At 37.4% G+C, this 16,588-nt stretch overlaps 1 long non-coding RNA gene and 2 other non-coding genes across 3 annotated transcripts; 1 reads left to right on the top strand and 2 right to left on the bottom strand.

Moving 5' to 3' along the window:
* Positions 1–7,148: 7,148 nt before the first annotated feature.
* On the bottom strand, positions 7,149–7,230 carry trnas-gcu (transfer RNA serine (anticodon GCU)). Its single transcript has one exon. It is a non-coding gene; the product is annotated as a tRNA-Ser (tRNA).
* A 1,072-nt stretch (positions 7,231–8,302) lies between these two features.
* On the bottom strand, positions 8,303–8,384 carry trnas-gcu (transfer RNA serine (anticodon GCU)). Its single transcript has one exon. It is a non-coding gene; the product is annotated as a tRNA-Ser (tRNA).
* A 120-nt stretch (positions 8,385–8,504) lies between these two features.
* Positions 8,505–14,292, top strand: LOC148395095 (uncharacterized). Its single transcript, XR_015859530.1, has 3 exons — positions 8,505–8,587; positions 8,777–8,875; positions 13,325–14,292. It is a non-coding gene; the product is annotated as an uncharacterized LOC148395095 (long non-coding RNA).
* The last annotated feature ends 2,296 nt before the right edge of the window (positions 14,293–16,588 follow it).

Raw genomic sequence — 16,588 nt, 5'->3', positions numbered from 1 at the left:
TCAGCTTAATATCCCAGCTGTTCTGTTCTAAACATAGCTCACCAGTGAGTTACCAGTATTTCAGAGGTATTTATCAAATTAGTAGACAGTACCCAAGAAGTACCGCAACGCTCACATTTAATAAGGTTGACGATCCCTTCAATCTTGCATGTAAAGACAGATTTTGATTCCATAGTTTTTCCATCTCTGTATCGTATGAGCTGTAAGAACACACTGTATGCTCAAGCTGGATGCTGCAGCTGCACGTCTGCATCCAAACTTGCAATTAACCACCAGAACAAACAAACATGGAGGGGAAGGGGGAAGGTCACCAAGAGAGACAGCTGGCTTAATGATCAGATTTCAAGGGTGCCATCTCCTGACAGTAAGTTTCAGCTTCTTCCAAACATGTTCAATGGGATTCAGATCACTGCTCTTCAAAATAGACTGTTAATTTGTTTTTTATCACTCTCGTTTGACACTTCTGAGGAAGGCTACAGGAAGTAGCCAAAATGTGTAGAGCAGGTAGAAATAATCTTCCCTGTCTGACTAAAAGAACTGTTTGAATAGTACTTAACAAGACAGTATGAACCTTCGCAACCAAGGTTTGGGTTTTTATACTGATGGAGGACATATGAGCTGGTTAGCTAATACTGTGTAGCACATTTTGCATCAGGAAATTTCATAATACAATTTAGGACACTTCCACACACCCATCCATGCCTTCATTGATCCATCCCTGCAAAGATCCAGAACACCATATTTCAGAGCAGGTCCAGTTCCCTCAATGGTAGGCTCCTCCACACTTGGTGGTTTTTGTGTCACTATATTGTTACTTATTACTCTCCCTCACGCAATATTAAATGTCTTAATATTGTCTTTTGTTAACAGAAAGGTACCAACCATATTTTTGTCAGTGCTAGTAAGAAAAATAAAGTCACTGTTGCATGCTTCCAGCGGAAATGCAGAGAGCTGTCATATATTCAATTTTCGAAATCCACAAAGGGTATTATGTTTCATTCAGAGGGTACCAACAATTTAGCCTGAGAGAGTAAATTCTGCCTCCTAAATTCCGTGGATAAGTTACGCTAATTTAACCTCTGCTGCCTTTAATATGCATGACAAAGAGGCAATTAATACATTAGGCCCCTAAAAACATTTATTCCATCATCCTCCTTGACTAATACTTCTCCTGAGACATTAACTGATCTTTTCTGAAGCACTGATATGTTTGCTAAGGCGTGAATATGCAATAATTGAATGTTAAAGACAAGTGAGTCCATACGCAAAGATATTGTGGACAGACAGACAGACAGACAGACAGACAGACAGACAGACAGACAGATAGACAGATAGATAGATAGATAGATAGATAGATAGATAGATAGATAGATAGATAGATAGATAGATAGATAGATAGATAGATAGATAGATAGATAGATAGATAGATAGATAGATAGATAGATAGATAGATAGATAGATAGATAGATAAAGAGCAAGAGGGCGACACAGAGACAGAGATAAAATCAATTCATTATTCACACATATGACCGCTAGAGGCCACTCTCGTGACATGGCAGTACAACAAGCAAATAAGGCCAAGTATAGATCAATAACTTAGAACCGACATCTTAAAAACAGGTGCCATTATTGCACGTATTTTCAGATGTGCTATAATTGAAAGTGTGTGTGTATTTTTCACGTGCATTATCTAATTAACGATATAATTCTTCATTCTACATTCCAGTCTGTTTGAGGGAGCCGTATTGTTGCATTGTGCTTTCATGCATCATGTGCACATACTACAGAAATGGAATTTCATTGCATTGTGTATTTGTTGTCGTCATCATGAAGGCACACTGTGCAGAAGAACAGCTTTTACAGCAATAATCAAATATTGCTTTGCCTCCCAACACGCTATAAACAACCGACATCAGCAACCTTCATGTCAAAGTCTCTGTGAAATAAAAAGGCAATGAACTCCCACAGTGGTAAAGGTCATACACTGGATTGAATTAGCTGGTTTTGTGGTTTGTTTTTACATTTATTTATCTGTTTTTTTAAACCTCCATTTTCAACCTCAACACTCTGTTCTGCTCCCCTTTGAGAAGCTTGGAGGTCATATACACTCATTCCCACCAGACATGAATATCAAAAACATAATTTTTTGTTACAATAAGCATATAGAAAATTGATAGATGGACCAATTCATGTTTGACTAAACTTGATTAAGGCAGAGGTCCCCAACCACCGGGCCGCGGACCGGTACTGGTCCGTGGGTCACTTGGTACCGGGCCGCCAAGCCGCACAGGGAAAAAAAAAAAATATTTTTTTATCGACGATCAATTAATTCAGGTCAAGACGCTCGTCTCGGTCACGTGACACATTTCCCCAGTCGAGCCTGCAAAGCTAGCAAAAATGAGTAAGAATTTAGAATTCAGAATTCAGCTCAGTTAGCAAATGTGAGCACCGGTTCATTTATTCTGTGGAGATCTCAACAAGTGACTTGCACACAAAGCTTTATATGCTCAGGTCAGACGTCACACAAGAATATGGCCAGCATGGTTTAAGGTGATGGAAAGGTGAGGGATAGAAATATTTGATCCCTTCCTACCACGCTGTGCAAAATGATATCTTTATGTTCCTGCTCACTTTAATGTTTACAGTGTACAATACCTCTGTGACGTGAAACACTTGAATGCCTTCATCTTTGCACATTGCAATATGTTTACACTAAAATCTATTACTACAGCCACACTTGAAGAGTCTTTTTTATGATTATTTTTGATTTTTTCTTGTATCCAGTACATGACATAAGGTCTGTTTTTTTCCATTATGTAGCTCTCATTATTTAGAATTGTGTTTTTTTTATCTTTTGATATTCTATGAATAAGTGCAAGGAGACTAGCAAAGTAATAATTCAGGTTATTTTATTGAATGAAAACTAAAACTGCAATTGAAAAAAAAGTAATGAAATAAAATGAAACTGAAAGTGCTTTTTGAAAAACAAAACTTTTCAAATTTACAAGAGGAACTACAACAGACGAATGAAAAAGTTACTTTTCATTCATTTTTCATTCTCTTTTTCTTCACTTGGTTAGATTGTTGTCAATTCATTTAATACATGAGCTTGTAAGGCTGCTTTGCCTTTGAATGTCTTCAGTAGTTTTGTATGGAATTCTTTTTCCGTGTTGGGTGTTTGGTCAGTGAAGCAAATTGAATTGCCTCGCGTATGAAATGTGCTTTATAATTTGCTTTGCTTCTGTGAGAAAAATTATAGTAAATTCTATAGGGCACTCCTAAACCACTTACTATTACCACTGAGATATTCAGAATATAATAAATACAATAAGTTGCTGTGCGGTAAATGGGCTTCATTTGAATATCCTCTCTGAGTTGAATGTAATTTTATAGTATTGAGTCATTCAAATGTTGACGCAGGTAATGATGACTCAAAGGGAAGGAAAAGGTCAAAGCAAATGCCTCATCTACTCACTGATGGCAAATCAGCAAAGGGTTGTGAGTTAGTTGAGGGTTGCCCAAGAATTTTCATTTTCCTAGAGGGACAGCAATTTTAACTCATATAGTAACAGTAACTCATATCAAAAACAAATTTGATGTAAAAGGACACTCAGATGTCTGATTAAGAAAGATAATAATGGATTGAATGCATTAAAGACAATCCGGTCGTTTAACAAGACATGCACATAAATGAAATGAACTAGAAAAAATCCTTAAGGCATTGTTTTGATCAATTACATTGGTTTATGGGACACATAAATGTGCATGGAGTTGTTCAGTTCAAAAGTCTTAACATCTGGCATCTCATTCAGAAGTCATTAGGGGAGTCGTAATGGCTCAACATCATGAAAAAATCATCAGGAGTGCATGCTGGCACTGTCTTATTCCTGTACTGTAGACCAATCTATCTACAGTATGACTCGGCTATATCTTCAGTAAACACTATTTACTGCACTCATTAATGCAAATTATCTGATGAAACCTCACAGCGCCAAATGCTTGCTAAAATCATCTTTTGTTTTACTGAGATGTATGAGAGGGCCAAAATCACACCTCAGTACATGGCTAGGCAACTCTGGTCCGCCTGCATGTTTTCTATGTTTCCCTGTTGCAACACACCTTATTTAAATCATCAGTATTGTTATCCTGCTTCTGCAGCCCTTTCTAATTATCTGTATAATGCAATGCAGTATAATGCAAAATAATACACGGCAAAGTCTCATTAAACTAACAGACTTCACGGCCCAAAAATTAGCTAGGTGCATTCACTACTTAAGAGAAATTAAAGCCTCAATGTTGTGTGTGGTGATTTTTATGATCTGGTAGCACGTGGCTTGATTTTACACTGACTGCCTTGTTCTTAATGAATTCTTCCAAGTATTGTATTACAAAGGTTGCACTCTCTTTCGATAGAGAGACTTGACCTCTTGAGATGTGAGGCTATAATAGCTAACAGAGTTTTGCGCAATGAGGGAACACTTTTAAGCCTGGAGCATACATAGGATAGCCTTGTAGTTGAAAAGATAGTAGTGATTTAGGGTTAGTTTGGCAAGCAATGGCGAGCCAACCTTGGTATGTAATAAACTGTGATGTGCTTAGAGATTACAATTCATGATGAAAAAAAGTTGGCTGTGATATAAAGAGTCTAACATGTGCATTCATTTATAAAAGGTCACCAGTACTGTTGAAAAAGAAAATATAGAAGAAATGATATGTCTTCAAGCTTCATGTTTTGGAAACCAAGTTCTAATTTCACTGTCCTTTTTTAAAGACGGTAATTGACACCAGCACAAGAGTGCCAGTGCTCGATCGCTACAGTATTGCGTGTCTCCTAACTTTGCACTGATCATCGCACCCCTGAGGTGCGCCGTGACATTCCATGTTTCTGTGAAAGTACATTAGAGTGAGTCAGCACTCTGCCGCCTCCGAATTATCATAACGATGACTCAGTCCGTCCTCTTCTGTCCTACTCAACATCCTGACCATATATTCTAATGTGCTGCTCACTCATTCTTTCTTTCTCCATCTCTTCTTCTTCCATTTGACGTGTCCTTTGTCACTTCAGATTTCTAGATTTCTTTTGTCTTCTCTCTTCTTGCAGTTCATTCTGTTCACCACACAGTTTACAACATCTATTTTAATTAGCTTAAAGCTTTCTTCCTTTATCACAGCATGGAGTGGTTTGAAAGTCCGTCTCAGGGTTTGAATCTCAGCTCCTGTGTGGAGTTGTCATGTTCACCCTGTGATTTGCGTTGTTTGCTCCAGGTAATAAAAATATCTACATTTTGTGGTAGTTGTTGTTGTGTCCACTAAGTCTTCATAGAGACGCAACTGAGTCTACAACAAAGTACCGTATTTTCCGGACTATAAGGCGCACTGGACTATAAGGCGCACCTTCAATGAATGGCCCATTTTAAAATTTTGTCCTTCTATAAGGCGCACCATTAATGCGTCATGTCAGATTTTTAATCCAAATCAAATCATTCTCCATTTTATCTTTTTTATTTCAACTTCAGATGCAACATATTACTTTATAATCACAAAATAATGATCCATAGTCTTTCTGATTTACGATTCATAGTCTTCAGCGGGCCACTTATGATTGATTTCATGACACAATGCTTCGGGCTAGTTTAAATGTAGGAATTTGGTCCATATATAAGGTGCACTGTCGGCTTTTGAGAACATTTTAGGTTTTTAGGTGCGCCTTATAGTCCGGAAAATACGGTCCAGTACATCTGGCTGTGACACAAAAGGCGTGACAGTCCAGGGGTGATATTATGCGCCACGTCACTGAATTTTGCCCAAGTGCTTTTCGGGCTGTTCTTCCTTCAGACCACATGCCAACAGTCCACTTGCATTCTGAGACTGGAAATAGAATGTACTGCATCACCCTCCCCCCCCCCCCCCCCAGCTCCTGGTCAGCAACCTCTGACATGACCTACTGCTGAACTGTGAAGTCATCACTGCTCTGCTATAATGGAATTGGACAATGTGAAAATGCCATTGAACACTTTGAGGATTGGATATGAGTTTAATTTTATTTGTTCTCTTTATGTTATGAGATGTGATACACACACATTTGAAAGAAAGATACGATGTGAATCCAGGAAAGTGTTTCTTGTGTCGAATCGGCTCACCCTGCTTTCTTTTATTCGTTATTTGACATCACAGATTATCACAATGGCATTTCCACTAGCTTCTCCTTAATGCAACCGAGTAAGTAAAGTGATTTGGTTAGCAGCAGCTTTTCATTCGCATGCTGCTTAGAGATCCTGGCACATTATCTAAGCACCAATTCTGAGCCCTTCACTAATCTTCTTATCAGCCATTGATAGTCTCACATTGAATGGGCTTCATTAATGGCAGTTATCCATTTTTTTTTGCACGGTAACGTTTGCCAATGTTGCATGGAAAATGGTGCAAATTAACATCTCTCTAACATAGTCGTGAAAAAGTCATCAGATCTTATACAGTTTTGAAATTTATAATTTGATGTGGTTGACCAAAATGTGCTAAATGTATCATAGAGATCCTTATCTTAAGTCAACAGTCTCGAACTTGGGTCTTAAACGGGATACTGATTTAAAATTGGATGGGCAAATTGAAGCTGTTGTTAAATCCAGCGTTTTTCATTTTAGTCACCAAGCTAATGTAAAGCTTCCCCTTTCTCAACAGCACTTTCAAACAGTGATCCATGCTTTCGTAACATCTCGGCTGGATTACTGTAGTGCTCTTTATTTTGAAGTCAGCCAGTCCTCCATCAATCGTCTCCAGTTGGTCCAAAAGGCCGCTGTTTGCCCTTTGAATAGTACTCATAAGAGTTCCTGGTTCCCGGTGTTATTTGTTTTCAAATCTTTGAATGATCTCAGCCAATCTTACATCTCTGAGTTCCTTCACCCATACTGCTCTGTGCCTTAGATCGGTGGATGGACGTTGTTAGAGTTATAGTGGACTCAGCAAAGGCTCACAGGGGATCGAGCTGCATCCATTGCCAGTCCCAAGCTTTGGAATGAAGCACATTGCAAAGGTGCATGTCAGAATGCTCTAAGGAATTTAATTTCCCACGCAAAGCAGATGACCTATCGACATAAACCTGGGTTAACCTTATATAAAGGCATTCAATATAGGATAAAACATTCACATCTCGATGAGGATGGGATTCGAACCCACGCGTGCAGAGCACAATGGATTAGCAGTCCATCACCTTAACCACTCGGTCACCTCATCTTCTCCCAAGCTCATCTATCAGTCTACCTTTGTTGGAAAGTTAAGCTTTATTCTCTAAATCGAGTCACTGGGACAAATTACCTTTGGATCATTAAATTAAAGCCAGGTGTGGCATGGTGAGTTAGTTGGAACGGTGGAGCACTTCCTGCAAGAAGATTGCACTCCATCGTTCCATCATTCGCATGCTGCTTAGAGATCCTGGCACATTATCTAAGCACCAATTCTGAGCCCTTCACTAATCTTCTTATCAGCCATTGATAGTCTCACATTGAATGGGCTTCATTAATGGCAGCTATCCATTTTTTTTTTGCACAGTAACGCTTGCCAATGTTGCATGGAAAATGGTGCAAATTAGCGTCTCTCTAACATAGTAGTGAAAAAGTCATCAGATCTTATACAGTTTTGAAATTTATAATTTGATGTGGTTGACCAAAATGTGCTAAATGTATCATAGAGATTCTTATCTAAAGTCAACAGTCTCGAACTTGGGTATTAAACTGGATACTGATTTAAAATTGGATGGGCAAATTGGAGCTGTTGTTAAATACAGCTTTTTTCATTTTAGGCACCAAGCTAATGTAAAGCTTCCCCTTTCTCAACAGCACTTTCAAACAGTGATTCATGCTTTCGTAACATCTCGGCTGGATTACTGTAGTGCTCTTTATTTTGAAGTCAGCCAGTCCTCCATCAATCGTCTCCAGTTGGTCCAAAAGGCCGCTGTTTGCCCTTTGAATAGTACTCATAAGAGTTCCTGGTTTCCGGTGTTATTTGTTTTCAAATCTTTGAATGATCTCAGCCAATCTTATATCTCTGAGTTCCTTCACCCATACTGCTCTGTGCCTTAGATCGGTGGATGGACGTTGTTAGAGTTACAGTGGACTCAGCAAAGGCTCACAGGGGGTCGAGCTGCATCCATTGCCAGTCCCAAGCTTTGGAATGAAGCACATTGCAAAGGTGCATGTCAGAATGCTCTAAGGAATTTAATTTCCCACGCAAAGCAGATGACCTATCGACATAAACCTGAGATAACCTTATATAAATGCATTCAATATAGGATAAAACAAGAACATCTCGATGAGGATGGGATTCGAACCCACGCGTGCAAAGCACAATGGATTAGCAGTCCATCACCTTAACCACTCGGTCACCTCATCTTCTCCAAAGCTGGTCTATCAGTCTAACTTTGTTGAGAAGTTAAGCTTTATTCTCTAAATCGAGTCGATGGGACAAATTACCTTTGGATCATTAAATTAAAGCCAGGTGTGACATGGTGAGTTAGTTGGAATGGTGGAGCACTTCCTGCAAGAAGATTGCACTCCATCGTTCCAAATGTCAGCAACCATAATATTCTGAAACGGTAGGCTTGTGATAGATTTTTCCTCAAGGCAGTTGTACACAATTCAGTTGCAGCAAATTTTCTATAAGACAACGATTCCAACATGCCTCTGTAGCTTTTCTAAGAATGAGTTGGAGAGTTTTCTTTTGAAGGTCTTTGCTGCAAGTAGTATTGAGTCTATGAAGGACATTTCTTTCTGTGTTCTTTTAGAGAAAACATCTCATTAAAGGAATTGAACATCATTCTCAGCAGAAAGCAGGGCCCACTTTCATTTTCTTCATGACACCGTTAAACGCAAGCCAGAGAAAGGTACGTGAAAATAATCTGCACGTGTTCTGGACTCTGGTTTAATTAGCCTTAGCCCAGTTCTGACTGTGAAATATATTGCTCTGCTTCCAGGATTTTCTTTTAGTGGCTTCTCAATGAGGGCACAATAGGAATATTTTTCTAAATGTCAAACTAATTACCCAAGAGCACTCAGCTAGTGATGATGCTGATGTGCTCATTTCACTTTGTAACTTTGTAGCCATGCCATTAATCCTCTGACTTTTTAGCCCCAGTATGACCGGTCCATTTTATAAAGGAAGCCCCGGTATTATGACCTTGTTTGAATTTGTTTTATTTCACCTCTGCTATGTAGGATTGTTTTTATTGCTGATTTCCACGAAACATCATCAACAGCTGACAGGGGCGCAACCTGTTGGTGCAAATTTAATTCCAGATTAGTAACAGAGCATTGGATCCTATCTAGACATACTGAGAACAAATACAGATGACCTAGCACTAAAGTTCATTGAAGGTTGATAGTGAATACTTTATTGACACAGAGGGAAATTACTATTCCCATTAGGGGGTGTCATCTCTGGGGATTGCTGTGATCAACATTGTTGCCCTCAATCCACTTACATTGAATTATTGAGGGAAATACAATTAACGCATTACTTAGTGTTTATGTTATTTAATACGTAGACAAATGTTGTGCGCATACATGGTTGCACCCATTCATCACGTATGACTGAGTTGAATAAGTCTCATTAGATGGTGATCAAATAGCACGTTCTGCTTCATTTGATTTGTCACGGCCTTTTTTTGTTAGCAGTGTTTGCCAGTATGCTAGTGTTGTCTGATTAAAACATACAAAAAAAAATGACAAAGTGCTGATGCTATGTCAAGTTTCTTAGCAAGCTATTCCATAATATTTTTCTTTTTTTTCCCATGTGCAGTACTTGCTTACTTGGTAGTATAGTTTTACATACTACTGCTTTCATGTAGTATGTGTTCAATTCCCAGTCAGTGTAAAATTGCTCAGGAAAGGCAACTGGATTAAAAACTATGCCAAACAAATCACCCAAGTGAGATAATGTGATGATCTCTGATTGGAGCAGTTGAAAGTCCCAGCAAGATGAGCATGTGCTCGTGCTGGGTGACTCACTGCACTTAAGAGCCTTTGGATTGCATAAATTACTGAATGTAAGGAATTTATTTTCATTACATGTCATTTATCTGTCAAGTTTGTTAAGTTTATTCCAGATGGCATTGGGAAAGAAATGGGGCACACCTATGACTGTTAGCTGCTCAATTGCATGTTTGAATTTAAATGTACAGTAAATGATGGGAAAGCATGGAGCGATTGAATCACATTGCATTAGAGGACTCTATTGATTTTTATAGGTACATTGATTTTGTATGTGTAACTACTTTGTAGCTGAGCCCATGAGCGTGTTAAAGAGTAACCAAGCTGAACGTCCAAAAAATGTGATGGCATCTCCTGGCATCAAATATGGGTCAACTGAAAACAAAGCAGCACTCTTCCTGTTCTCAGCAGCACATATCAAAGGCAGGGGCAGATTTGTTGTTTTGGTGGGTTGGCTTTGATTCATCAGAGCCAGATGAAGCCTATCACAAATGACTTTGGACAAGATGTATAATGGACTAGTATCCAGGCAATTGCAGGTCTAATCTGCTTGAAATGTAAATAATGGGAATGTGGATGTGAACTGCAACAAGTTCAACAACTTTGGCACCATTGTTTCCATCATATTGTGTATCAACATTGCCCACTTTCATTGGTCTCGTGTATGACAGTAACTTACATTACTGGCCAAGACCGATACACAGGAGTACTATGGCTCAACCTGAAAGTGTCACTTTCATTTATGTAAAAGGATGTGATGTGGAAAAGCATAGCTGTAACATTGCTGCGCTCAACTCTTTTTTTTTTTTTACAGTGTAGAAACAAATGGATGTCATCCTCGGTTTACTCTGACAATCTAATCACCTGGCCCCTATGACTGACACAAATTCGCACAGTTGACAGTTTACTAACAGAATTAATACCAGAGCTCTATCAAAATACTGTATAACTGTTTGATTAATAAGCAAGTTAAGGTAATGTACCAAACAGTAGTTCAGAATTGCACTCAATCATGCTGAGCTGAGATGCTTTTTTTTTTTTTTTTTTGCCCCACACGTGTACAGTTGCTTAGTAGAAAATAGTAGTAAAAAGGTTGATGCAAATCTCTGCATACAACAAGGACAACAACAAACAAAGAATACCTCTCCGACACTGTCAATCACTTTTTGTCATGTCGTCGAAATGTGCGAGGCTATGCAAACAAAAACAGCTTTGTGTGGCAAAAAAAGAAGGACATAAGGTGCAAGGAGAATGTGCCCTGCATACTAAAATAAGATGAAGATGCTGCTTTGCAATCCTGCTGTTTTGTTCTCTGAATCCACATGCGCTGTTTAAATATTAAGCACCACATGTGATGCATTATTTCCTGGAACAGTCAGTTGCCATGTTCCTGGTATGCACTGTACTTATTAACGGACTGAATCAAACTAACATAATGGAACCTCAAAGGTGGAATTGATGCTGAAATTGTCCATTTTGATGCATATCTCCATCTGGCTTTTTTTTTTAAAAGATCCAGTGGCTGGAGGTTTCAATTTCAATTCGGTCAGTCTCGAGAAACTATTTGTTTATTTACATTTCGGTGAAGTTTGTAAGCAATGCTGCTGAGCCTGGGACTAAATTTTTGGTTTTGTTTTGACTTAAAACAAAGCTAACTGAAAGTTGAACATTTCAGTTATATTAAAATGTGGAATACTTCACTTACTGTAAAATATAGGTGAGCTATTTCTCTGCAGAAGTTTTCATTTAACCTTTAAGTTACGCTGCTGAATCCCTGCACTTTTTGTTGGAAGATATATAGTTTTTAATTGTTATTCAAATATTCTGAAAAGCTGTTTAATGAACATATTTAAAGGCAATCAAATCCAATACTGTAGTTTGTCTTATTTAGCTACTTATTAATATTTCAGTACATTACATAAAGTTATTATGAATGATTTATTAGCTTAAGCATTGCCTGAGAAAGATGTGGCAACTCAAAACTTCAAAACAGCTGTCAGCTGGAGGAGTTTCCTCTTTGTTTTTGAATTGTAAAAACCTTTTATTTCCACCCCTAAAAGTATCTGCATCAAACTATTGAATATATATTACACAACCCCATACATTTAATGACAGAAGTTATTTTTTTAGTCAGACATCATCTTAGTATAGCATGTAGCATAATGATAGTGGAAACTTGTGTCCAAAAAGAAATAGCACATCCTTTTTATTTTCAGTATGCTTGGTGTATTTTTAAGGATCCCCCAGGAAGATTTTAATCATCCAATTACCACTAGCTGGATGTTCTATTAGGCCTCACATAATCAATGTACTTTGGGGAGGGGGTATGGCGGCTGTCCATATTATTTACATATTAAAACTAGACTTCAATTCAAGAATTGCTCAGTTATATCCAATCCAATGGCTGACCCAAAACATCACAGAGTGAAAAAGATTAGTGGAAAATAAAGAGGAGAAAGTGTCTCCGAGATGAAGCTATTGGTGATGCTTCTTCCTCTCTCTCCCCTTAGAGGAAAGGGTCAGAATAGTGTGCGTGCAGGTAGCGCTGGTGGAATAAAAAGAGACAAGTTTTCACTGCACCCCCGCAGAAAATAAGCACGGCATCACGCTGCATGCTGTTAAATTTGAATCACCTTGAAAAGGCATCCAAAAAAAGCCTCAATGTGTTGTGCATTGCCTTCATCTGACTTTGATCTACTGTATTCATGCATTTAATGCGATCAAAGGTGAAAAACTAAAGCCAGTTTTATTTTGGTGCCTTAATCCAGCGGTCCCCAACCTTTTTTGCGCCACGGACCGGTTACGTGTCAGAAATATTTTTGCGGACTGGCCTTTATGGAAATAAATAATACATTTATAATAAAATTTATAATATTTATAATAAATATATAAATACGATGAAATGAAATGATACGACTGGCATAAAAACAAGTATAAATTACATATTTTTTATTAATCATTTATGTATTTATTAGTAATTATTCATTATTTTTTCATTTCTATTCATATAAATCACCATTACGTTGAATTAATGGGAGCACTGAGCTTGTTACTCATTTTTGCTAGCTTTGCGGGCTCGACTGGGGAAACTTGTCACGTGACCGGAACGAGCGTCTTGACCTGAATTAATTGATCGTCGATAAAAAAAAATATTTTTTTTTCCTGTGCGGCTTGGCGGCCCGGTACCAAGTGACCTTTGGACAGGTATCCGTCCGCGGCCTGGCGGTTGGGGACCTCTGATGTAGCTTACAATCGGATGTACTTTCATTTTGGGTCCTCACCCGATCTGGTCATGCTCACAGCAGCATGGTGACTGCCCTTCCTTTTTGTGTGTTTCATTTCAGTCCTTTTACACCAGGAGAAAGAAAGACTTAATTAGACATTTGAACAGATCACACATCCACATGCGCTTGTGCAAAGACCTGATAAGACTTTAAAAGCCTTTATTTTGGACTCCTATCTCCCACTGCAAGCATCAGTATTACTGAGTGTTTTGTTTTCTGTTTTCTTGGCTACACATCCTTTAATGCATGCTAATGACAGAAGCGAGAATAGTGACTCGAGCTTGGCACAATGTTACAATGACCAACAAGTGAACTTTTGATCTGTTATTGGTTTTAAAAGATTATCCTTTGGATAATATTCAGGGAATTATAGCACACATCCAACAACTAGAGTGGTCGTAGTAGTGCAGTTCTATTATGCAAAAGGTCAAATGGATATTAATGTGGTCGGTGTGATGCCATTTGCCATGGCTGTCATCAGATAAAAATGTCTCTCTTGATGGTGAATTAGCATGTGGTTCATTGTCAAAGGTGTTATACTTGAATCCAAAAATGGATATTTATGGTCATTTAGCAGACTAAAAATCTGAATGAAATAAACCATTATGGTTTAATTATGGTTTGAGAGTAACACCTCCAACATCATTGTGATTGCAGTAGAGGTGCAATGATTGATCCATTAATTGAAACGATTTTTGATCATCCATTAATTGTTTATTTTGTTCATTTAAAATTGTCCAAATCCTCAGAATTTCAACTTGTCAAGAGTAGATATTGTCTGTTTTCTGTCATTCCATGAAAGCAGACTGATTTTTTGAATGAATAGAATAAATAGATATAATAATATAAATAAATATATATGAAATGATAAGATAAAATAAATAAATAGTAAACAGAATAAAATATTTGCTTGTAATCAGGTATAAATATGTTGATCATTATATTCCACTTTTCCGACATATAATGGACTTTGGTCATAAATAACTTGTTTTTGGTACTATCAATTTGAAACAATGTCTTATCATTGAATAAAGAGATGGAAATTAAAGCATGTTTTATTGTCCAATTAATCAATGAATTGACAAAATAATAGACAGATTGAATAATTATTAAATCAATCAGTAGTCGCAGACCTAGAATCCAGACAAACACGATTAAGGATGTACGATACCTCACAATCTCATTTCTTGTTGATTTTGAAAAATGAGCCCTGCTTTGTGTAATCGTTAAAACAATGAAAACAAATACTCCTCAGTGGATGGTGCAGCAAATTTGGGCGGTAAACAACAGCATCCTGAATGACCTGAGACAAAAAAAGATGAAGCTAAAGATAAATAAATATGTTCACATCTGAAAGTAAGACAGAAAATATAGCTCAAGGACTAGGTAAGAAATTCTTACTGTTTTTGAACATAGCATAATATTTAAGCATGCAAAAGGCACCAAAGAAGCTTCTCAGAAAACTTTCATCTTCTCCTTTTCAGGCATTATTTAAAAAAAACTTTCTTCTCTTTTTTTGTGTAAAACTATTCCTTGTTAGTACATTACTGAGTAATTGCTTATCTTATTGTTTTTAATTAAAACAATTCTATTGTTATTGTATTTTATTGGTAAACCGTAAGATACATGCAATAATGTGGTTTTCCCGGTCTACCTGCTGTGTTTAATGCCACATAATCCCATCTCTTATTAAAAAAAAACAAAAAAACACCTTGAAGCAGGCAGATGAAGTAGATGACAGATATTGTCCTTCTGGTTGTCAGCGGGCCAACAACGTCCTACGCTTACTGATTTCCTCCGTTCCAATGGCTTCTAAAACAACTTCTGCCACCCACCAACCATCTTGTCTTATTTATGTCCTTTATCCTCAATTGTGGTTGTGCACATTTCACATTCCTGTTTCAGCATGGATCTATTATTAAACAATCTATAACACATCCAAACTAACAGTCAGACTGCATGTCTATTGGATGGATCAATCACTTCCTAATTTGATTTACAGCAATAAAACAAGTGAACATGTGAAAGTGAGCCAATTGTTTGTCTCTTAAGCATCTGTGACTGATACCCAGAGGACCAGTAAACATCTCCTACCGTCCAACAACATCATCTCATAATGGATTTTTAATGGGAGCATAATAGCCTTTATGGAGTCATGAATTCACTCTAATTGTTGCCTCGGGCAGCAAGAAAATGTAACACAGACCCATATTTGGACATTTGCACAGATACCTCGACAGGCCTATACTTAACGCTTTGTACTGTTAAATTTAAAATGTATTCTAGTGAATTTCACGTCCAGTCTGCTGTACTGTTAGTTGTAGGCAACATATTGCAATTGGCCGATAATAACGATATTTTAAAAATTGATTATTTTATATTCTGTTTAGAACAAAACAGCCTTTTCTTATTCTGACACTTGATTAGGTACTTTTAATTCACCTAAAGGTGACAATGAACTGCTATTCTTGACAGTTCGCCCCTATGTGCTACATCCCACATGTTCTTGTTTATTATACTTGCTTGTTTCTGTCATACTCGAGTTACTTAAACAATGGGAGTCAAATTCCTTGTGTATTTTTCAACACTTGACCAATAAAATGGATTCAATAACTCTACATGACTTCCTGTGGTTGGTTCACACTTTTCTTGGCGGTACTTTTTCACACTTCCATCACTATTTCTCACTTTTTTTTCCTCTCTATGTGTGAGTGAGTGGGAGCATGAAGTAAAAGACTTGTTAACGACTAATTAATTAGTTACACAATAGTCCCAGTATTTGTGTATTAGCTCATTCTCATGACATTGTAGAAAGTTTTTACTTGCAAAAACATTTTTGAATAGGATGGAGAAATTAGATCTTAACTAAACTTTTTATATGCATCTTTTATTTTTATTGCGATATTAGATCTTAAACTTTTTATATGCATTTTTTTATTGACTCACCAGACTTCGCATCAATTAAATGGTAAATGACAAACCAATACAATATTCAGCCACAAAAATCTGTTTGCCAATGCTAGCAAATATCTACAAATTGACAACTCAATCAATATTCTTTTCATTGTTACACTTAAAAGTTAAAAATATACTGTATATATAGTTCACATTGTGATACAGCACGATTTTGCTTCTACACGGATATACAGCGTGAATTTGTCACTCATATATTTAAGAAATTTTACATATGAACGTTGACACCCTGGACTAGATTTAGCTCATTTGGCTCAAAGGATTGAAGTTGGGTGTTTGAATACAAGCATTCCTTGTTGCAGTTTGCGTATTCTTCTCACATTTTAAAAACATGTTCCTAGAGCTAAATAA

The sequence above is a fragment of the Syngnathus floridae genome, chromosome 7 (assembly GCF_059516105.1).
Source record: "Syngnathus floridae isolate MCC-2025c chromosome 7, RoL_Sflo_1.0, whole genome shotgun sequence".
Classification (NCBI taxonomy): domain Eukaryota; kingdom Metazoa; phylum Chordata; class Actinopteri; order Syngnathiformes; family Syngnathidae; genus Syngnathus; species Syngnathus floridae.
This window is presented reverse-complemented; position numbering and strand designations above follow the sequence as displayed.